Source organism: Lycorma delicatula, chromosome 13, assembly GCF_047948215.1.
Source record: "Lycorma delicatula isolate Av1 chromosome 13, ASM4794821v1, whole genome shotgun sequence".
NCBI lineage: Eukaryota > Metazoa > Arthropoda > Insecta > Hemiptera > Fulgoridae > Lycorma > Lycorma delicatula.
The window spans coordinates 55,412,392-55,438,720 of record NC_134467.1 but is presented as its reverse complement, the minus strand read 5'-3'; positions in this window follow the sequence as shown (position 1 = coordinate 55,438,720).

Genomic DNA, 26,329 nt, shown 5'->3' with positions numbered 1-26,329 from the left:
AAGTAATTGCCTAATTGAAATGTTGAAATTGAAAGACATAATAAATAGATATATAATTGAATATAGCGTCATACCCTACTACTTTCTTGAACTGCCATTCCAGAACATAATCCCAGATATTCCATAATCCAGAACATCCAGATAAACTCGCATTAGTAAGATTTAACTACATAAGTAATTGCCTAATTAAAATGTTGAAATTGAAACACATAATAAATAGATATATAAGTGAATAAAGCATCATAACTTACTACTTTCTTGAACTGACATTCCAGAACATTATCCCAGATATTCCATAATCCAGAATATCAAGATAGACTTGCATTAGTAAGATTTAACTACATAAGTAATTGCCTAATTAAAATGTTGAAATTGAAAGACATAATAAAGAGATTTATAAGTGAATATAGCGTCATAACCTACTACTTTCTTGAACTGCCATTCCAGAACATAATCACAGATATTCCATAATCCAGAACATCCAGATAGACTTGCATTAGTAAGATTTAACAACATAAGTAATTGCCTAATTAAAATGTTGAAATTAAAACAGATAATAAAGAGATTTATAAGTGAATATAGCGTCATAACCTACTACTTTCTTGAACTGCCATTCCAGAACATAATCCCAGATATTCCATAATCCAGAACATCCAGATAGACTTGCATTAGTAAGATTTAACAACATAAGTAATTGGCTAATTAAAATGTTGAAATTGAAAGACATAATAAAGAGATTTATAAGTGAATATAGCGTCATTACCTACTACTTTCTTGAACTGCAATTCCAGAACATATGCCCAGATATTCCATAATACAGAACATCCAGATAGACTTGCATTAGTAAGTTTTAAGTACATAAGTAATTGCCTAATTAAAATGTCGAAATTGAAAGACATAATAAATAGATATATAAGTGAATATAGCGTCATAACCTACTACTTTCTTGAACTGCCATTCCAGAACATAATCCCAGATATTCCATAATCCAGAACATCCAGATAGACTTGCATTAGTAAGATTTAACTACATAAGTAATTGGCTAATTAAAATGTTGAAATTGAAAGACATAATAAATAGATATATAAGTGAATATAGCGTCATAACCTACTACTTACTTGAACTGCCATTCCAGAACATAATCCCAGATATTCCATAATCCAGAACATCCAGATAGACTTCCATTAGTAAGATTTAACTACATAAGTAATTTCCTAATTATTATGTTGAAATTGAAAAACATATAAAAGAGATTTATAAGTGAATATAGCGTCATAACCTACTACTTTCTTGAACTGCCATTCCAGAACATAATCCCAAATATTCCATAATCCAAAACATCCAGATAGACTTGCATTAGTAAGATTAAACTACATAAGTAATTGCCTAATTAAAAAGTTGAAATTGAAAGACATAATAAATAGATATATAAGTGAATATAGCGACACAACCTACTACTTTCTTGAACTGCCATTCCAGAACATAATCCCAGATATTCCATATTCCAGAACATCCAGATAGACTTGCATTAGTAAGATTTAACTACATAAGTAATTGCCTAATTAAAATGTTGAAATTGAAACACATAATAAATAGATATATAAGTGAATATAGCGTCATAACCTACTACTTTCTTGAACTGCCATTCCAGAACATAATCCCAGATATTCCATAATCCAGAACATCCAGATAGACTTGCATTAGTAAGATTTAACTACATAAGTAATTGCCTAATTTAAATGTTGAAATTGAAAAACATAATAGAGAGATTTATAAGTGAATATAGCGTCATAACCTACTACTTTCTTGAACTGCCATTCCAGAACATAATCCCAAATATTCCATAATCCAGAACATCCAGATAGACTTGCATTAGTAAGAGTTAACTACATAAGTAATTGCCTAATTAAAATGTTGAAATTGAAACACATAATAAATAGATATATAAGTGAATATAGCGTCATAACCTACTACTTTCTTGAACTGCCATTCCAGAACATAATCCCAGATATTCCATAATCCAGAACATCCAGATAGACTTGCATTAGTAAGATTTAACTACATAAGTAATTGCCTAATTTAAATGTTGAAATTGAAAAACATAATAAAGAGATTTATAAGTGAATATAGCGTCATAACCTACTACTTTCTTGAACTGCCATTCCAGAACATAATCCCAAATATTCCATAATCCAAAACATCCAGATAGACTTGCATTAGTATGATTTAACTACATAAGTAATTGCCTAATTAAAAAGTTGAAATTGAAAGACATAATAAATAGATATATAAGTGAATATAGCGTCATAACCTACAACTTTCGTGAAATGCCATTCCAGAACATAATCCCAGATATTCCATAATCCAGAACATCCAGATAGACTTGCATTAGTAAGATTTAACTACATAAGTAATTGCCTAATTAAAATGTCAAAATTGAAATACATTATAAATAGATATATAAGTGAATATAGCGTCATAACTTACTACTTTCTTGAACTGCCATTCCAGAACATAATCCCAGATATTCCATAATCCAGAACATCCAGATAGACTTGCATTAGTAAGATTTAAGTACATAAGTAATTGCCTAATTAAAATGTTGAAATTAAAACAGACAATAAAGAGATTTATAAGTGAATATAGCGTCATAACCTACTACTTTCTTGAACTGCCATTCCAGAACATAATCCCAGATATTCCATAATCCAGAACATCCAGATAGACTTGCATTAGTAAGATTTAACTAGATAAGTAATTGGCTAATTTAAATGTTGAAATTGAAAGACATAATAAAGAGATTTATAAGTGAATATAGCGTCATAACCTACTACTTTCTTGAACTGCTATTCCAGAACATAATCACAGATATTCCATAATCCAGAACATCCAGATAGATTTGCATTAGTAAGATTTAACTACATAAGTAATTGCCTAATCAAAAAGGTTGAAATTGAAAGACATAATAAATAGATATATAAGTGAATATAGCGTCATAACTTACTACTTTCTTGAACTGCCATTCCAGAACATAATCCCAGATATTCCATAATCCAGAACATCCAGATAGACTTGCATTAGTAAGATTTAACTACATAAGTAATTGCCTAATTAAAATGTTGAAATTGAAACACATAATAAATAGATATATAAGTGAATATAGCGTCATAACCTACTACTTTCTTAAACTAACATTCCAGAACATAATCCCAGATATTCCATAATCCAGAACATCCAGATAGACTTGCATTAGTAAGATTTAACTACATAAGTAATTGCCTAATTAAAATGTTGAAATTGAAAGACCTAATACAGAGATTTATAAGTGAATATAGCGTCATAACCTACTACTTTCTTGAACTGCCTTTCCAGAACATAATCCCAGATATTCCATAATCCAGCACATCCAGATAGACTTGCATTAGTAAGATTTAAGTACATAAGTAATTGCCTAATTAAAATGTTGAAATTGAAAGACATAATAAATAGATATATAAGTGAATATAGCGTCATACCCTACTACTTTCTTGAACTGCCATTCCAGAACATAATCCCAGATATTCCATAATCCAGAACATCCAGATAAACTCGCATTAGTAAGATTTAACTACATAAGTAATTGCCTAATTAAAATGTTGAAATTGAAACACATAATAAATAGATATATAAGTGAATAAAGCATCATAACTTACTACTTTCTTGAACTGACATTCCAGAACATTATCCCAGATATTCCATAATCCAGAATATCAAGATAGACTTGCATTAGTAAGATTTAACTACATAAGTAATTGCCTAATTAAAATGTTGAAATTGAAAGACATAATAAAGAGATTTATAAGTGAATATAGCGTCATAACCTACTACTTTCTTGAACTGCCATTCCAGAACATAATCACAGATATTCCATAATCCAGAACATCCAGATAGACTTGCATTAGTAAGATTTAACAACATAAGTAATTGCCTAATTAAAATGTTGAAATTAAAACAGATAATAAAGAGATTTATAAGTGAATATAGCGTCATAACCTACTACTTTCTTGAACTGCCATTCCAGAACATAATCCCAGATATTCCATAATCCAGAACATCCAGATAGACTTGCATTAGTAAGATTTAACAACATAAGTAATTGGCTAATTAAAATGTTGAAATTGAAAGACATAATAAAGAGATTTATAAGTGAATATAGCGTCATTACCTACTACTTTCTTGAACTGCAATTCCAGAACATATGCCCAGATATTCCATAATACAGAACATCCAGATAGACTTGCATTAGTAAGATTTAAGTACATAAGTAATTGCCTAATTAAAATGTCGAAATTGAAAGACATAATAAATAGATATATAAGTGAATATAGCGTCATAACCTACTACTTTCTTGAACTGCCATTCCAGAACATAATCCCAGATATTCCATAATCCAGAACATCCAGATAGACTTGCATTAGTAAGATTTAACTACATAAGTAATTGGCTAATTAAAATGTTGAAATTGAAAGACATAATAAATAGATATATAAGTGAATATAGCGTCATAACCTACTACTTACTTGAACTGCCATTCCAGAACATAATCCCAGATATTCCATAATCCAGAACATCCAGATAGACTTGCATTAGTAAGATTTAACTACATAAGTAATTTCCTAATTATTATGTTGAAATTGAAAAACATATAAAAGAGATTTATAAGTGAATATAGCGTCATAACCTACTACTTTCTTGAACTGCCATTCCAGAATATAATCCCAAATATTCCATAATCCAAAACATCCAGATAGACTTGCATTAGTAAGATTAAACTACATAAGTAATTGCCTAATTAAAAAGTTGAAATTGAAAGACATAATAAATAGATATATAAGTGAATATAGCGACACAACCTACTACTTTCTTGAACTGCCATTCCAGAACATAATCCCAGATATTCCATATTCCAGAACATCCAGATAGACTTGCATTAGTAAGATTTAACTACATAAGTAATTGCCTAATTAAAATGTTGAAATTGAAACACATAATAAATAGATATATAAGTGAATATAGCGTCATAACCTACTACTTTCTTGAACTGCCATTCCAGAACATAATCCCAGATATTCCATAATCCAGAACATCCAGATAGACTTGCATTAGTAAGATTTAACTACATAAGTAATTGCCTAATTTAAATGTTGAAATTGAAAGACATAATAAATAGATATATAAGTGAATATAGCGTCATACCCTACTACTTTCTTGAACTGCCATTCCAGAACATAATCCCAGATATTCCATAATCCAGAACATCCAGATAAACTCGCATTAGTAAGATTTAACAACATAAGTAATTGCCTAATTAAAATGTTGAAATTAAAACAGATAATAAAAAGATTTATAAGTGAATATAGCGTCATAACCTACTACTTTCTTGAACTGCCATTCCAGAACATAATCCCAGATATTCCATAATCCAGAACATCCAGATAGACTTGCATTAGTAAGATTTAACTACATAAGTAATTGGCTAATTAAAATGTTGAAATTGAAAGACATAATAAAGAGATTTATAAGTGAATATAGCGTCATTACCTACTACTTTCTTGAACTGCCATTCCAGAACATATGCCCAGATATTCCATATTACAGAACATCCAGATAGACTTGCATTAGTAAGATTTAACTACATAAGTAATTGCCTAATTAAAATGTTGAAATTGAAAGACATAATAAAGAGATTTATAAGTGAATATAGCGTCATACCCTACTACTTTCTTGAACTGCCATTCCAGAACATAATCCCAGATATTCCATAATCCAGAACATCCAGATAAACTCGCATTAGTAAGATTTAACAACATAAGTAATTGCCTAATTAAAATGTTGAAATTAAAACAGATAATAAAAAGATTTATAAGTGAATATAGCGTCATAACCTACTACTTTCTTGAACTGCCATTCCAGAACATAATCCCAGATATTCCATAATCCAGCACATCCAGATAGACTTGCATTAGTAAGATTAAAGTACATAAGTAATTGCCTAATTAAAATGTTGAAATTGAAAGACATAATAAATAGATATATAAGTGAATATAGCGTCATACCCTACTACTTTCTTGAACTGCCATTCCAGAACATAATCCCAGATATTCCATAATCCAGAACATCCAGATAAACTCGCATTAGTAAGATTTAACAACATAAGTAATTGCCTAATTAAAATGTTGAAATTAAAACAGATAATAAAAAGATTTATAAGTGAATATAGCGTCATAACCTACTACTTTCTTGAACTGCCATTCCAGAACATAATCCCAGATATTCCATAATCCAGAACATCCAGATAGACTTGCATTAGTAAGATTTAACTACATAAGTAATTGGCTAATTAAAATGTTGAAATTGAAAGACATAATAAAGAGATTTATAAGTGAATATAGCGTCATTACCTACTACTTTCTTGAACTGCCATTCCAGAACATATGCCCAGATATTCCATAATACAGAACATCCAGATAGACTTGCATTAGTAAGATTTAACTACATAAGTAATTGCCTAATTAAAATGTTGAAATTGAAACACATAATAAGGAGATTTATAGGTGAATATAGCGTCATAACCTACTACTTTCTTGAACTGCCATTCCAGAACATTATCCCAGATATTCCATAATCCAGAACATCCAGATAGACTTGCATTAGTAAGATTTAACTACATAAGTAATTGTCTAAATAAAATGTTGAAATTGAAACACATAACAAATAGATATATAAGTGAATATAGCGTCATAACCTACTACTTTCTTGAACTGCCATTACAGAACATAATCCCAGATATTCCATATTCCAGAACATCCAGATAGACTTGTATTAGTAAGATTTAACTACATAAGTAATTGCCTAATTAAAATGTTGAAATTAAAGGACATAATAAAGAGATTTATAAGTGAATATAGCGTCATAACCTACTACTTTCTTGAACTGCTATTCCAGAACATAATCCCAGATATTCCATAATCCAGAACATCCAGATAGACTTGCATTAGTAAGAGTTAACTACATAAGTAATTGCCTAATTAAAATGTTGAAATTGAAACACATAATAAATAGATATATAAGTGAATATAGCGTCATAACCTACTACTTTCTTGAACTGCCATTCCAGAACATAATCCCAGATATTCCATAATCCAGAACATCCAGATAGACTTGCATTAGTAAGATTTAACTACATAAGTAATTGCCTAATTTAAATGTTGAAATTGAAAAACATAATAGAGAGATTTATAAGTGAATATAGCGTCATAACCTACTACTTTCTTGAACTGCCATTCCAGAACATAATCCCAGATATTCCATAATCCAGAACATCCAGATAGACTTGCATTAGTAAGATTTAACTACATAAGTAATTGCCTAATTTAAATGTTGAAATTGAAAAACATAATAGAGAGATTTATAAGTGAATATAGCGTCATAACCTACTACTTTCTTGAACTGCCATTCCAGAACATAATCCCAAATATTCCATAATCCAGAACATCCAGATAGACTTGCATTAGTAAGAGTTAACTACATAAGTAATTGCCTAATTAAAATGTTGAAATTGAAACACATAATAAATAGATATATAAGTGAATATAGCGTCATAACCTACTACTTTCTTGAACTGCCATTCCAGAACATAATCCCAGATATTCCATAATCCAGAACATCCAGATAGACTTGCATTAGTAAGATTTAACTACATAAGTAATTGCCTAATTTAAATGTTGAAATTGAAAAACATAATAAAGAGATTTATAAGTGAATATAGCGTCATAACCTACTACTTTCTTGAACTGCCATTCCAGAACATAATCCCAAATATTCCATAATCCAAAACATCCAGATAGACTTGCATTAGTATGATTTAACTACAAAAGTAATTGCCTAATTAAAAAGTTGAAATTGAAAGACATAATAAATAGATATATAAGTGAATATAGCGTCATAACCTACAACTTTCGTGAAATGCCATTCCAGAACATAATCCCAGATATTCCATAATCCAGAACATCCAGATAGACTTGCATTAGTAAGATTTAACTACATAAGTAATTGCCTAATTAAAATGTCAAAATTGAAATACATTATAAATAGATATATAAGTGAATATAGCGTCATAACTTACTACTTTCTTGAACTGCCATTCCAGAACATAATCCCAGATATTCCATAATCCAGAACATCCAGATAGACTTGCATTAGTAAGATTTAAGTACATAAGTAATTGCCTAATTAAAATGTTGAAATTAAAACAGACAATAAAGAGATTTATAAGTGAATATAGCGTCATAACCTACTACTTTCTTGAACTGCCATTCCAGAACATAATCCCAGATATTCCATAATCCAGAACATCCAGATAGACTTGCATTAGTAAGATTTAACTACATAAGTGATTGCCTAATTAAAATGTTGAAATTGAAACACATAATAAGGAGATTTATAGGTGAATATAGCGTCATAACCTACTACTTTCTTGAACTGCCATTCCAGAACATTATCCCAGATATTCCATAATCCAGAACATCCAGATAGACTTGCATTAGTAAGATTTAACTACATAAGTAATTGTCTAAATAAAATGTTGAAATTGAAACACATAACAAATAGATATATAAGTGAATATAGCGTCATAACCTACTACTTTCTTGAACTGCCATTACAGAACATAAACCCAGATATTCCATATTCCAGAACATCCAGATAGACTTGTATTAGTAAGATTTAACTACATAAGTAATTGCCTAATTAAAATGTTGAAATTAAAGGACATAATAAAGAGATTTATAAGTGAATATAGCGTCATAACCTACTACTTTCTTGAACTGCTATTCCAGAACATAATCCCAGATATTCCATAATCCAGAACATCCAGATAGACTTGCATTAGTAAGAGTTAACTACATAAGTAATTGCCTAATTAAAATGTTGAAATTGAAACACATAATAAATAGATATATAAGTGAATATAGCGTCATAACCTACTACTTTCTTGAACTGCCATTCCAGAACATAATCCCAGATATTCCATAATCCAGAACATCCAGATAGACTTGCATTAGTAAGATTTAACTACATAAGTAATTGCCTAATTTAAATGTTGAAATTGAAAAACATAATAGAGAGATTTATAAGTGAATATAGCGTCATAACCTACTACTTTCTTGAACTGCCATTCCAGAACATAATCCCAGATATTCCATAATCCAGAACATCCAGATAGACTTGCATTAGTAAGATTTAACTACATAAGTAATTGCCTAATTTAAATGTTGAAATTGAAAAACATAATAGAGAGATTTATAAGTGAATATAGCGTCATAACCTACTACTTTCTTGAACTGCCATTCCAGAACATAATCCCAAATATTCCATAATCCAGAACATCCAGATAGACTTGCATTAGTAAGAGTTAACTACATAAGTAATTGCCTAATTAAAATGTTGAAATTGAAACACATAATAAATAGATATATAAGTGAATATAGCGTCATAACCTACTACTTTCTTGAACTGCCATTCCAGAACATAATCCCAGATATTCCATAATCCAGAACATCCAGATAGACTTGCATTAGTAAGATTTAACTACATAAGTAATTGCCTAATTTAAATGTTGAAATTGAAAAACATAATAAAGAGATTTATAAGTGAATATAGCGTCATAACCTACTACTTTCTTGAACTGCCATTCCAGAACATAATCCCAAATATTCCATAATCCAAAACATCCAGATAGACTTGCATTAGTATGATTTAACTACATAAGTAATTGCCTAATTAAAAAGTTGAAATTGAAAGACATAATAAATAGATATATAAGTGAATATAGCGTCATAACCTACAACTTTCGTGAAATGCCATTCCAGAACATAATCCCAGATATTCCATAATCCAGAACATCCAGATAGACTTGCATTAGTAAGATTTAACTACATAAGTAATTGCCTAATTAAAATGTCAAAATTGAAATACATTATAAATAGATATATAAGTGAATATAGCGTCATAACTTACTACTTTCTTGAACTGCCATTCCAGAACATAATCCCAGATATTCCATAATCCAGAACATCCAGATAGACTTGCATTAGTAAGATTTAAGTACATAAGTAATTGCCTAATTAAAATGTTGAAATTAAAACAGACAATAAAGAGATTTATAAGTGAATATAGCGTCATAACCTACTACTTTCTTGAACTGCCATTCCAGAACATAATCCCAGATATTCCATAATCCAGAACATCCAGATAGACTTGCATTAGTAAGATTTAACTACATAAGTAATTGGCTAATTTAAATGTTGAAATTGAAAGACATAATAAAGAGATTTATAAGTGAATATAGCGTCATAACCTACTACTTTCTTGAACTGCCATTCCAGAACATAATCACAGATATTCCATAATCCAGAACATCCAGATAGATTTGCATTAGTAAGATTTAACTACATAAGTAATTGCCTAATCAAAAAGGTTGAAATTGAAAGACATAATAAATAGATATATAAGTGAATATAGCGTCATAACTTACTACTTTCTTGAACTGCCATTCCAGAACATAATCCCAGATATTCCATAATCCAGAACATCCAGATAGACTTGCATTAGTAAGATTTAACTACATAAGTAATTGCCTAATTAAAATGTTGAAATTGAAACACATAATAAATAGATATATAAGTGAATATAGCGTCATAACCTACTACTTTCTTAAACTAACATTCCAGAACATAATCCCAGATATTCCATAATCCAGAACATCCAGATAGACTTGCATTAGTAAGATTTAACTACATAAGTAATTGCCTAATTAAAATGTTGAAATTGAAAGACCTAATACAGAGATTTATAAGTGAATATAGCGTCATAACCTACTACTTTCTTGAACTGCCTTTCCAGAACATAATCCCAGATATTCCATAATCCAGCACATCCAGATAGACTTGCATTAGTAAGATTTAAGTACATAAGTAATTGCCTAATTAAAATGTTGAAATTGAAAGACATAATAAATAGATATATAAGTGAATATAGCGTCATACCCTACTACTTTCTTGAACTGCCATTCCAGAACATAATCCCAGATATTCCATAATCCAGAACATCCAGATAAACTCGCATTAGTAAGATTTAACTACATAAGTAATTGCCTAATTAAAATGTTGAAATTGAAACACATAATAAATAGATATATAAGTGAATAAAGCATCATAACTTACTACTTTCTTGAACTGACATTCCAGAACATTATCCCAGATATTCCATAATCCAGAATATCAAGATAGACTTGCATTAGTAAGATTTAACTACATAAGTAATTGCGTAATTAAAATGTTGTAATTGAAAGACATAATAAAGAGATTTATAAGTGAATATAGCGTCATAACCTACTACTTTCTTGAACTGCCATTCCAGAACATAATCCCAGATATTCCATAATCCAGAACATCCAGATAGACTTGCATTAGTAAGATTTAACAACATAAGTAATTGGCTAATTAAAATGTTGAAATTGAAAGACATAATAAAGAGATTTATAAGTGAATATAGCGTCATTACCTACTACTTTCTTGAACTGCAATTCCAGAACATATGCCCAGATATTCCATAATACAGAACATCCAGATAGACTTGCATTAGTAAGATTTAAGTACATAAGTAATTGCCTAATTAAAATGTCGAAATTGAAAGACATAATAAATAGATATATAAGTGAATATAGCGTCATAACCTACTACTTTCTTGAACTGCCATTCCAGAACATAATCCCAGATATTCCATAATCCAGAACATCCAGATAGACTTGCATTAGTATGATTTAACTACATAAGTAGTTGGCTAATTAAAATGTTGAAATTGAAAGACATAATAAATAGATATATAAGTGAATATAGCGTCATAACCTACTACTTACTTGAACTGCCATTCCAGAACATAATCCCAGATATTCCATAATCCAGAACATCCAGATAGACTTGCATTAGTAAGATTTAACTACATAAGTAATTTCCTAATTATTATGTTGAAATTGAAAAACATATAAAAGAGATTTATAAGTGAATATAGCGTCATAACCTACTACTTTCTTGAACTGCCATTCCAGAACATAATCCCAAATATTCCATAATCCAAAACATCCAGATAGACTTGCATTAGTAAGATTAAACTACATAAGTAATTGCCTAATTAAAAAGTTGAAATTGAAAGACATAATAAATAGATATATAAGTGAATATAGCGACACAACCTACTACTTTCTTGAACTGCCATTCCAGAACATAATCCCAGATATTCCATATTCCAGAACATCCAGATAGACTTGCATTAGTAAGATTTAACTACATAAGTAATTGCCTAATTAAAATGTTGAAATTGAAACACATAATAAATAGATATATAAGTGAATATAGCGTCATAACCTACTACTTTCTTGAACTGCCATTCCAGAACATAATCCCAGATATTCCATAATCCAGAACATCCAGATAGACTTGCATTAGTAAGATATAACTACATAAGTAATTGCCTAATTTAAATGTTGAAATTGAAAGACATAATAAATAGATATATAAGTGAATATAGCTTCATACCCTACTACTTTCTTGAACTGCCATTCCAGAACATAATCCCAGATATTCCATAATCCAGAACATCCAGATAAACTCGCATTAGTAAGATTTAACAACATAAGTAATTGCCTAATTAAAATGTTGAAATTAAAACAGATAATAAAAAGATTTATAAGTGAATATAGCGTCATAACCTACTACTTTCTTGAACTGCCATTCCAGAACATAATCCCAGATATTCCATAATCCAGAACATCCAGATAGACTTGCATTAGTAAGATTTAACTACATAAGTAATTGGCTAATTAAAATGTTGAAATTGAAAGACATAATAAAGAGATTTATAAGTGAATATAGCGTCATTACCTACTACTTTCTTGAACTGCCATTCCAGAACATATGCCCAGATATTCCATAATACAGAACATCCAGATAGACTTGCATTAGTAAGATTTAACTACATAAGTAATTGCCTAATTAAAATGTTGAAATTGAAAGACATAATAAAGAGATTTATAAGTGAATATAGCGTCATACCCTACTACTTTCTTGAACTGCCATTCCAGAACATAATCCCAGATATTCCATAATCCAGAACATCCAGATAAACTCGCATTAGTAAGATTTAACAACATAAGTAATTGCCTAATTAAAATGTTGAAATTAAAACAGATAATAAAAAGATTTATAAGTGAATATAGCGTCATAACCTACTACTTTCTTGAACTGCCATTCCAGAACATAATCCCAGATATTCCATAATCCAGCACATCCAGATAGACTTGCATTAGTAAGATTAAAGTACATAAGTAATTGCCTAATTAAAATGTTGAAATTGAAAGACATAATAAATAGATATATAAGTGAATATAGCGTCATACCCTACTACTTTCTTGAACTGCCATTCCAGAACATAATCCCAGATATTCCATAATCCAGAACATCCAGATAAACTCGCATTAGTAAGATTTAACAACATAAGTAATTGCCTAATTAAAATGTTGAAATTAAAACAGATAATAAAAAGATTTATAAGTGAATATAGCGTCATAACCTACTACTTTCTTGAACTGCCATTCCAGAACATAATCCCAGATATTGCATAATCCAGAACATCCAGATAGACTTGCATTAGTAAGATTTAACTACATAAGTAATTGGCTAATTAAAATGTTGAAATTGAAAGACATAATAAAGAGATTTATAAGTGAATATAGCGTCATTACCTACTACTTTCTTGAACTGCCATTCCAGAACATAATCCCAGATATTCCATAATCCAGAACATCCAGATAGACTTGCATTAGTAAGATTTAACTACATAAGTAATTGCCTAATTTAAATGTTGAAATTGAAAAACATAATAGAGAGATTTATAAGTGAATATAGCGTCATAACCTACTACTTTCTTGAACTGCCATTCCAGAACATAATCCCAAATATTCCATAATCCAGAACATCCAGATAGACTTGCATTAGTAAGAGTTAACTACATAAGTAATTGCCTAATTAAAATGTTGAAATTGAAACACATAATAAATAGATATATAAGTGAATATAGCGTCATAACCTACTACTTTCTTGAACTGCCATTCCAGAACATAATCCCAGATATTCCATAATCCAGAACATCCAGATAGACTTGCATTAGTAAGATTTAACTACATAAGTAATTGCCTAATTTAAATGTTGAAATTGAAAAACATAATAAAGAGATTTATAAGTGAATATAGCGTCATAACCTACTACTTTCTTGAACTGCCATTCCAGAACATAATCCCAAATATTCCATAATCCAAAACATCCAGATAGACTTGCATTAGTATGATTTAACTACATAAGTAATTGCCTAATTAAAAAGTTGAAATTGAAAGACATAATAAATAGATATATAAGTGAATATAGCGTCATAACCTACAACTTTCGTGAAATGCCATTCCAGAACATAATCCCAGATATTCCATAATCCAGAACATCCAGATAGACTTGCATTAGTAAGATTTAACTACATAAGTAATTGCCTAATTAAAATGTCAAAATTGAAATACATTATAAATAGATATATAAGTGAATATAGCGTCATAACTTACTACTTTCTTGAACTGCCATTCCAGAACATAATCCCAGATATTCCATAATCCAGAACATCCAGATAGACTTGCATTAGTAAGATTTAAGTACATAAGTAATTGCCTAATTAAAATGTTGAAATTAAAACAGACAATAAAGAGATTTATAAGTGAATATAGCGTCATAACCTACTACTTTCTTGAACTGCCATTCCAGAACATAATCCCAGATATTCCATAATCCAGAACATCCAGATAGACTTGCATTAGTAAGATTTAACTACATAAGTGATTGCCTAATTAAAATGTTGAAATTGAAACACATAATAAGGAGATTTATAGGTGAATATAGCGTCATAACCTACTACTTTCTTGAACTGCCATTCCAGAACATTATCCCAGATATTCCATAATCCAGAACATCCAGATAGACTTGCATTAGTAAGATTTAACTACATAAGTAATTGTCTAAATAAAATGTTGAAATTGAAACACATAACAAATAGATATATAAGTGAATATAGCGTCATAACCTACTACTTTCTTGAACTGCCATTACAGAACATAATCCCAGATATTCCATATTCCAGAACATCCAGATAGACTTGTATTAGTAAGATTTAACTACATAAGTAATTGCCTAATTAAAATGTTGAAATTAAAGGACATAATAAAGAGATTTATAAGTGAATATAGCGTCATAACCTACTACTTTCTTGAACTGCTATTCCAGAACATAATCCCAGATATTCCATAATCCAGAACATCCAGATAGACTTGCATTAGTAAGAGTTAACTACATAAGTAATTGCCTAATTAAAATGTTGAAATTGAAACACATAATAAATAGATATATAAGTGAATATAGCGTCATAACCTACTACTTTCTTGAACTGCCATTCCAGAACATAATCCCAGATATTCCATAATCCAGAACATCCAGATAGACTTGCATTAGTAAGATTTAACTACATAAGTAATTGCCTAATTTAAATGTTGAAATTGAAAAACATAATAGAGAGATTTATAAGTGAATATAGCGTCATAACCTACTACTTTCTTGAACTGCCATTCCAGAACATAATCCCAGATATTCCATAATCCAGAACATCCAGATAGACTTGCATTAGTAAGATTTAACTACATAAGTAATTGCCTAATTTAAATGTTGAAATTGAAAAACATAATAGAGAGATTTATAAGTGAATATAGCGTCATAACCTACTACTTTCTTGAACTGCCATTCCAGAACATAATCCCAAATATTCCATAATCCAGAACATCCAGATAGACTTGCATTAGTAAGAGTTAACTACATAAGTAATTGCCTAATTAAAATGTTGAAATTGAAACACATAATAAATAGATATATAAGTGAATATAGCGTCATAACCTACTACTTTCTTGAACTGCCATTCCAGAACATAATCCCAGATATTCCATAATCCAGAACATCCAGATAGACTTGCATTAGTAAGATTTAACTACATAAGTAATTGCCTAATTTAAATGTTGAAATTGAAAAACATAATAAAGAGATTTATAAGTGAATATAGCGTCATAACCTACTACTTTCTTGAACTGCCATTCCAGAACATAATCCCAAATATTCCATAATCCAAAACATCCAGATAGACTTGCATTAGTATGATTTAACTACATAAGTAATTGCCTAATTAAAAAGTTGAAATTGAAAGACATAATAAATAGATATATAAGTGAATATAGCGTCATAACCTACAACTTTCGTGAAATGCCATTCCAGAACATAATCCCAGATATTCCATAATCCAGAACATCCAGATAGACTTGCATTAGTAAGATTTAACTACATAAGTAATTGCCTAATTAAAATGTCAAAATTGAAATACATTATAAATAGATATATAAGTGAATATAGCGTCATAACTTACTACTTTCTTGAACTGCCATTCCAGAACATAATCCCAGATATTCCATAATCCAGAACATCCAGATAGACTTGCATTAGTAAGATTTAAGTACATAAGTAATTGCCTAATTAAAATGTTGAAATTAAAACAGACAATAAAGAGATTTATAAGTGAATATAGCGTCATAACCTACTACTTTCTTGAACTGCCATTCCAGAACATAATCCCAGATATTCCATAATCCAGAACATCCAGATAGACTTGCATTAGTAAGATTTAACTACATAAGTAATTGGCTAATTTAAATGTTGAAATTGAAAGACATAATAAAGAGATTTATAAGTGAATATAGCGTCATAACCTACTACTTTCTTGAACTGCCATTCCAGAACATAATCACAGATATTCCATAATCCAGAACATCCAGATAGATTTGCATTAGTAAGATTTAACTACATAAGTAATTGCCTAATCAAAAAGGTTGAAATTGAAAGACATAATAAATAGATATATAAGTGAATATAGCGTCATAACTTACTACTTTCTTGAACTGCCATTCCAGAACATAATCCCAGATATTCCATAATCCAGAACATCCAGATAGACTTGCATTAGTAAGATTTAACTACATAAGTAATTGCCTAATTAAAATGTTGAAATTGAAACACATAATAAATAGATATATAAGTGAATATAGCGTCATAACCTACTACTTTCTTAAACTAACATTCCAGAACATAATCCCAGATATTCCATAATCCAGAACATCCAGATAGACTTGCATTAGTAAGATTTAACTACATAAGTAATTGCCTAATTAAAATGTTGAAATTGAAAGACCTAATACAGAGATTTATAAGTGAATATAGCGTCATAACCTACTACTTTCTTGAACTGCCTTTCCAGAACATAATCCCAGATATTCCATAATCCAGCACATCCAGATAGACTTGCATTAGTAAGATTTAAGTACATAAGTAATTGCCTAATTAAAATGTTGAAATTGAAAGACATAATAAATAGATATATAAGTGAATATAGCGTCATACCCTACTACTTTCTTGAACTGCCATTCCAGAACATAATCCCAGATATTCCATAATCCAGAACATCCAGATAAACTCGCATTAGTAAGATTTAACTACATAAGTAATTGCCTAATTAAAATGTTGAAATTGAAACACATAATAAATAGATATATAAGTGAATAAAGCATCATAACTTACTACTTTCTTGAACTGACATTCCAGAACATTATCCCAGATATTCCATAATCCAGAATATCAAGATAGACTTGCATTAGTAAGATTTAACTACATAAGTAATTGCCTAATTAAAATGTTGAAATTGAAAGACATAATAAAGAGATTTATAAGTGAATATAGCGTCATAACCTACTACTTTCTTGAACTGCCATTCCAGAACATAATCCCAGATATTCCATAATCCAGAACATCCAGATAGACTTGCATTAGTAAGATTTAACAACATAAGTAATTGGCTAATTAAAATGTTGAAATTGAAAGACATAATAAAGAGATTTATAAGTGAATATAGCGTCATTACCTACTACTTTCTTGAACTGCAATTCCAGAACATATGCCCAGATATTCCATAATACAGAACATCCAGATAGACTTGCATTAGTAAGATTTAAGTACATAAGTAATTGCCTAATTAAAATGTCGAAATTGAAAGACATAATAAATAGATATATAAGTGAATATAGCGTCATAACCTACTACTTTCTTGAACTGCCATTCCAGAACATAATCCCAGATATTCCATAATCCAGAACATCCAGATAGACTTGCATTAGTATGATTTAACTACATAAGTAATTGGCTAATTAAAATGTTGAAATTGAAAGACATAATAAATAGATATATAAGTGAATATAGCGTCATAACCTACTACTTACTTGAACTGCCATTCCAGAACATAATCCCAGATATTCCATAATCCAGAACATCCAGATAGACTTGCATTAGTAAGATTTAACTACATAAGTAATTTCCTAATTATTATGTTGAAATTGAAAAACATATAAAAGAGATTTATAAGTGAATATAGCGTCATAACCTACTACTTTCTTGAACTGCCATTCCAGAACATAATCCCAAATATTCCATAATCCAAAACATCCAGATAGACTTGCATTAGTAAGATTAAACTACATAAGTAATTGCCTAATTAAAAAGTTGAAATTGAAAGACATAATAAATAGATATATAAGTGAATATAGCGTCATAACCTACTACTTTCTTGAACTGCCATTCCAGAACATAATCCCAGATATTCCATAATCCAGAACATCCAGATAGACTTGCATTAGTAAGATTTAACTACATAAGTAATTGCCTAATTTAAATGTTGAAATTGAAAGACATAATAAATAGATATATAAGTGAATATAGCTTCATACCCTACTACTTTCTTGAACTGCCATTCCAGAACATAATCCCAGATATTCCATAATCCAGAACATCCAGATAAACTCGCATTAGTAAGATTTAACAACATAAGTAATTGCCTAATTAAAATGTTGAAATTAAAACAGATAATAAAAAGATTTATAAGTGAATATAGCGTCATAACCTACTACTTTCTTGAACTGCCATTCCAGAACATAATCCCAGATATTCCATAATCCAGAACATCCAGATAGACTTGCATTAGTAAGATTTAACTACATAAGTAATTGGCTAATTAAAATGTTGAAATTGAAAGACATAATAAAGAGATTTATAAGTGAATATAGCGTCATTACCTACTACTTTCTTGAACTGCCATTCCAGAACATATGCCCAGATATTCCATAATACAGAACATCCAGATAGACTTGCATTAGTAAGATTTAACTACATAAGTAATTGCCTAATTAAAATGTTGAAATTGAAAGACATAATAAAGAGATTTATAAGTGAATATAGCGTCATACCCTACTACTTTCTTGAACTGCCATTCCAGAACATAATCCCAGATATTCCATAATCCAGAACATCCAGATAAACTCGCATTAGTAAGATTTAACAACATAAGTAATTGCCTAATTAAAATGTTGAAATTAAAACAGATAATAAAAAGATTTATAAGTGAATATAGCGTCATAACCTACTCCTTTCTTGAACTGCCATTCCAGAACATAATCCCAGATATTCCATAATCCAGCACATCCAGATAGACTTGCATTAGTAAGATTAAAGTACATAAGTAATTGCCTAATTAAAATGTTGAAATTGAAAGACATAATAAATAGATATATAAGTGAATATAGCGTCATACCCTACTACTTTCTTGAACTGCCATTCCAGAACATAATCCCAGATATTCCATAATCCAGAACATCCAGATAAACTCGCATTAGTAAGATTTAACAACATAAGTAATTGCCTAATTAAAATGTTGAAATTAAAACAGATAATAAAAAGATTTATAAGTGAATATAGCGTCATAACCTACTACTTTCTTGAACTGCCATTCCAGAACATAATCCCAGATATTGCATAATCCAGAACATCCAGATAGACTTGCATTAGTAAGATTTAACTACATAAGTAATTGGCTAATTAAAATGTTGAAATTGAAAGACATAATAAAGAGATTTATAAGTGAATATAGCGTCATTACCTACTACTTTCTTGAACTGCCATTCCAGAACATATGCCCAGATATTCCATAATACAGAACATCCAGATAGACTTGCATTAGTAAGATTTAACTACATAAGTAATTGCCTAATTAAAATGTTGAAATTGAAACACATAATAAGGAGATTTATAGGTGAATATAGCGTCATAACCTACTACTTTCTTGAACTGCCATTCCAGAACATTATCCCAGATATTCCATAATCCAGAACATCCAGATAGACTTGCATTAGTAAGATTTAACTACATAAGTAATTGTCTAAATAAAATGTTGAAATTGAAACACATAACAAATAGATATATAAGTGAATATAGCGTCATAACCTACTACTTTCTTGAACTGCCATAACAGAACATAATCCCAGATATTCCATATTCCAGAACATCCAGATAGACTTGTATTAGTAAGATTTAACTACATAAGTAATTGCCTAATTAAAATGTTGAAATGAAAGGACATAATAAAGAGATTTATAGGTGAATATAGCGTCATAACCTACTACTTTCTTGAACTGCTATTCCAGAACATAATCCCAGATATTCCATAATCCAGAACATCCAGATAGACTTGCATTAGTAAGATTTAACAACATAAGTAATTGCCTAATTAAAATGTTAAAAATTAAAACAGATAATAAAGAGATTTATAAGTGAATATAGCGTCATAACCTACTACTTTCTTGAACTGCCATTCCAGAACATAATCCCAGATATTCCATAATCCAGAACATCCAGATAGACTTGCATTAGTAAGATTTAACTACATAAGTAATTGGCTAATTAAAATGTTGAAATTGAAAGACATAATAGAGAGATTTATAAGTGAATATAGCGTCATTACCTACTACTTTCTTGAACTGCCATTCCAGAACATATGGCCAGATATTCCATAATACAGAACATCCAGATAGACTTGCATTAGTAAGATTTAACTACATAAGTAATTGCATAATTAAAAAGTTGAAATTGAAAGACATAATAAATAGATATATAAGTGAATATAGCGACACAACCTACTACTTTCTTGAACTGCCATTCCAGAACATAATCCCAGATATTCCATAATCCAGAACATCCAGATAGACTTGCATTAGTAAGATTTAACTACATAAGTAATTGCCTAATTAAAAAGTTGAAATTGAAAAACATAATAAAGAGATTTATAAGTGAATATAGCGTCATAACCTACTACTTTCTTGAACTGCCATTCCAGAACATAATCCCAAATATTCCATAATCCAAAACATCCAGATAGACTTGCATTAGTATGATTTAACTACATAAGTAATTGCCTAATTAAAAAGTTGAAATTGAAAGACATAATAAATAGATATATAAGTGAATATAGCGTCATAACCTACAACTTTCGTGAAATGCCATTCCAGAACATAATCCCAGATATTCCATAATCCAGAACATCCAGATAGACTTGCATTAGTAAGATTTAACTACATAAGTAATTGCCTAATTAAAATGTCGAAATTGAAATACATTATAAATAGATATATAAGTGAATATAGCGTCATAACCTACTACTTTCTTGAAATGCCATTCCAGAACATAATCCCAGATATTCCACAATCCAGAACATCCAGATAGATTTGCATTAGTAAGATTTAACTACATAAGTAATTGCCTAATTAAAATGTTGAAATTGAAAGACATAATAAATAGATATATAAGTGAATATAGCGTCATAACTTACTACTTTCTTGAACTGCCATTCCAGAACATAATCCCAGATATTCCATAATCCAGAACATCCAGATAGACTTGCATTAGTAAGATTTAAGTACATAAGTAATTGCCTAATTAAAATGTTGAAATTAAAACAGATAATAAAGAGATTTATAAGTGAATATAGCGTCATAACCTACTACTTTCTTGAACTGCCATTCCAGAACATAATCCCAGATATTCCATAATCCAGAACATCCAGATAGACTTGCATTAGTAAGATTTAACTACATAAGTAATTGGCTAATTAAAATGTTGAAATTGAAAGACATAATAAAGAGATTTATAAGTGAATATAGCGTCATAACCTACTACTTTCTTGAACTGCCATTCCAGAACATAATCACAGATATTCCATAATCCAGAACATCCAGATAGATTTGCATTAGTAAGATTTAACTACATAAGTAATTGCCTAATCAAAAAGGTTGAAATTGAAAGACATAATAAATAGATATATAAGTGAATATAGCGTCATAACTTACTACTTTCTTGAACTGCCATTCCAGAACATAATCCCAGATATTCCATAATCCAGAACATCCAGATAGACTTGCATTAGTAAGATTTAACTACATAAGTAATTGCCTAATTAAAATGTTGAAATTGAAACACATAATAAATAGATATATAAGTGAATATAGCGTCATAACCTACTACTTTCTTGAACTAACATTCCAGAACATAATCCCAGATATTCCATAATCCAGAACATCCAGATAGACTTGCATTAGTAAGATTTAACTACATAAGTAATTGCCTAATTAAAATGTTGAAATTGAAAGACCTAATACAGAGATTTATAAGTGAATATAGCGTCATAACCTACTACTTTCTTGAACTGCCTTTCCAGAACATAATCCCAGATATTCCATAATCCAGCACATCCAGATAGACTTGCATTAGTAAGATTTAAGTACATAAGTAATTGCCTAATTAAAATGTTGAAATTGAAAGACATAATAAATAGATATATAAGTGAATATAGCGTCATACCCTACTACTTTCTTGAACTGCCATTCCAGAACATAATCCCAGATATTCCATAATCCAGAACATCCAGATAAACTCGCATTAGTAAGATTTAACTACATAAGTAATTGCCTAATTAAAATGTTGAAATTGAAACACATAATAAATAGATATATAAGTGAATAAAGCATCATAACTTACTACTTTCTTGAACTGACATTCCAGAACATTATCCCAGATATTCCATAATCCAGAATATCAAGATAGACTTGCATTAGTAAGATTTAACTACATAAGTAATTGCCTAATTAAAATGTTGAAATTGAAAGACATAATAAAGAGATTTATAAGTGAATATAGCGTCATAACCTACTACTTTCTTGAACTGCCATTCCAGAACATAATCACAGATATTCCATAATCCAGAACATCCAGATAGACTTGCATTAGTAAGATTTAACAACATAAGTAATTGCCTAATTAAAATGTTGAAATTAAAACAGATAATAAAGAGATTTATAAGTGAATATAGCGTCATAACCTACTACTTTCTTGAACTGCCATTACAGAACATAATCCCAGATATTCCATATTCCAGAACATCCAGATAGACTTGTATTAGTAAGATTTAACTACATAAGTAATTGCCTAATTAAAATGTTGAAATTAAAGGACATAATAAAGAGATTTATAAGTGAATATAGCGTCATAACCTACTACTTTCTTGAACTGCCATTCCAGAACATAATCCCAGATATTCCATAATCCAGAACATCCAGATAGACTTGCATTAGTAAGATTTAACAACATAAGTAATTGCCTAATTAAAATGTTAAAAATTAAAACAGATAATAAAGAGATTTATAAGTGAATATAGCGTCATAACCTACTACTTTCTTGAACTGCCATTCCAGAACATAATCCCAGATATTCCATAATCCAGAACATCCAGATAGACTTGCATTAGTAAGATTTAACTACATAAGTAATTGGCTAATTAAAATGTTGAAATTGAAAGACATAATAGAGAGATTTATAAGTGAATATAGCGTCATTACCTACTACTTTCTTGAACTGCCATTCCAGAACATATGCCCAGATATTCCATAATACAGAACATCCAGATAGACTTGCATTAGTAAGATTTAACTACATAAGTAATTGCCTAATTAAAAAGTTGAAATTGAAAGACATAATAAATAGATATATAAGTGAATATAGCGACACAACCTACTACTTTCTTGAACTGCCATTCCAGAACATAATCCCAGATATTCCATAATCCAGAACATCCAGATAGACTTGCATTAGTAAGATTTAACTACATAAGTAATTGCCTAATTAAAAAGTTGAAATTGAAAGACATAATAAATAGATATATAAGTGAATATAGCGACACAACCTACTACTTTCTTGAACTGCCATTCCAGAACATAATCCCAGATATTCCATATTCCAGAACATCCAGATAGACTTGCATTAGTAAGATTTAACTACATAAGTAATTGCCTAATTAAAATGTTGAAATTGAAACACATAATAAATAGATATATAAGTGAATATAGCGTCATAACCTACTACTTTCTTGAACTGCCATTCCAGAACATAATCCCAGATATTCCATATTCCAGAACATCCAGATAGACTTGTATTAGTAAGATTTAACTACATAAGTAATTGCCTAATTAAAATGTTGAAATTAAAGGACATAATAAAGAGATTTATAAGTGAATATAGCGTCATAACCTACTACTTTCTTGAACTGCCATTCCAGAACATAATCCCAGATATTCCATAATCCAGAACATCCAGATAGACTTGCATTAGTAAGATTTAACTACATAAGTAATTGGCTAATTAAAATGTTGAAATTGAAAGACATAATAAAGAGATTTATAAGTGAATATAGCGTCATTACCTACTACTTTCTTGAACTGCCATTCCAGAACATATGCCCAGATATTCCATAATACAGAACATCCAGATAGACTTGCATTAGTAAGATTTAACTACATAAGTAATTGCCTAATTAAAATGTTGAAATTGAAACACATAATAAGGAGATTTATAGGTGAATATAGCGTCATAACCTACTACTTTCTTGAACTGCCATTCCAGAACATAATCCCAGATATTCCATAATCCAGAACATCCAGATAGACTTGTATTAGTAAGATTTAACTACATAAGTAATTGCCTAATTAAAATGTTGAAATTAAAACAGATAATAAAGAGATTTATAAGTGAATATAGCGTCATAACCTACTACTTTCTTGAACTGCCATTCCAGAACATAATCCCAGATATTCCATAATACAGAACATCCAGATAGACTTGCATTAGTAAGATTTAACTACATAAGTAATTGGCTAATTAAAATGTTGAAATTGAAAGACATAATAAAGAGATTTATAAGTGAATATAGCGTCATAACCTACTACTTTCTTGAACTGCCATTCCAGAACATAATCACAGATATTCCATAATCCAGAACATCCAGATAGATTTACATTAGTAAGATTTAACTACATAAGTAATTGCCTAATCAAAAAGGTTGAAATTGAAAGACATTATAAATAGATATATAAGTGAATATAGCGTCATAACTTACTACTTTCTTGAACTGCCATTCCAGAACATAATCCCAGATATTCCATAATCCAGAACATCCAGATAGACTTGCATTAGTAAGATTTAACTACATAAGTAATTGCCTAATTAAAATGTTGAAATTGAAACACATAAAAAATAGATATATAAGTGAATATAGCGTCATAACCTACTACTTTCTTGAACTAACATTCCAGAACATAATCCCAGATATTCCATAATCCAGAACATCCAGATAGACTTGCATTAGTAAGATTTAACTACATAAGTAATTGCCTAATTAAAATGTTGAAATTGAAAGACCTAATACAGAGATTTATAAGTGAATATAGCGTCATAACCTACTACTTTCTTGAACTGCCTTTCCAGAACATAATCCCAGATATTCCATAATCCAGCACATCCAGATAGACTTGCATTAGTAAGATTTAAGTACATAAGTAATTGCCTAATTAAAATGTTGAAATTGAAAGACATAATAAATAGATATATAAGTGAATATAGCGTCATACCCTACTACTTTCTTGAACTGCCATTCCAGAACATAATCCCAGATATTCCATAATCCAGAACATCCAGATAAACTCGCATTAGTAAGATTTAACTACATAAGTAATTGCCTAATTAAAATGTTGAAATTGAAACACATAATAAATAGATATATAAGTGAATAAAGCATCATAACTTACTACTTTCTTGAAGTGACATTCCAGAACATTATCCCAGATATTCCATAATCCAGAATATCAAGATAGACTTGCATTAGTAAGATTTAACTACATAAGTAA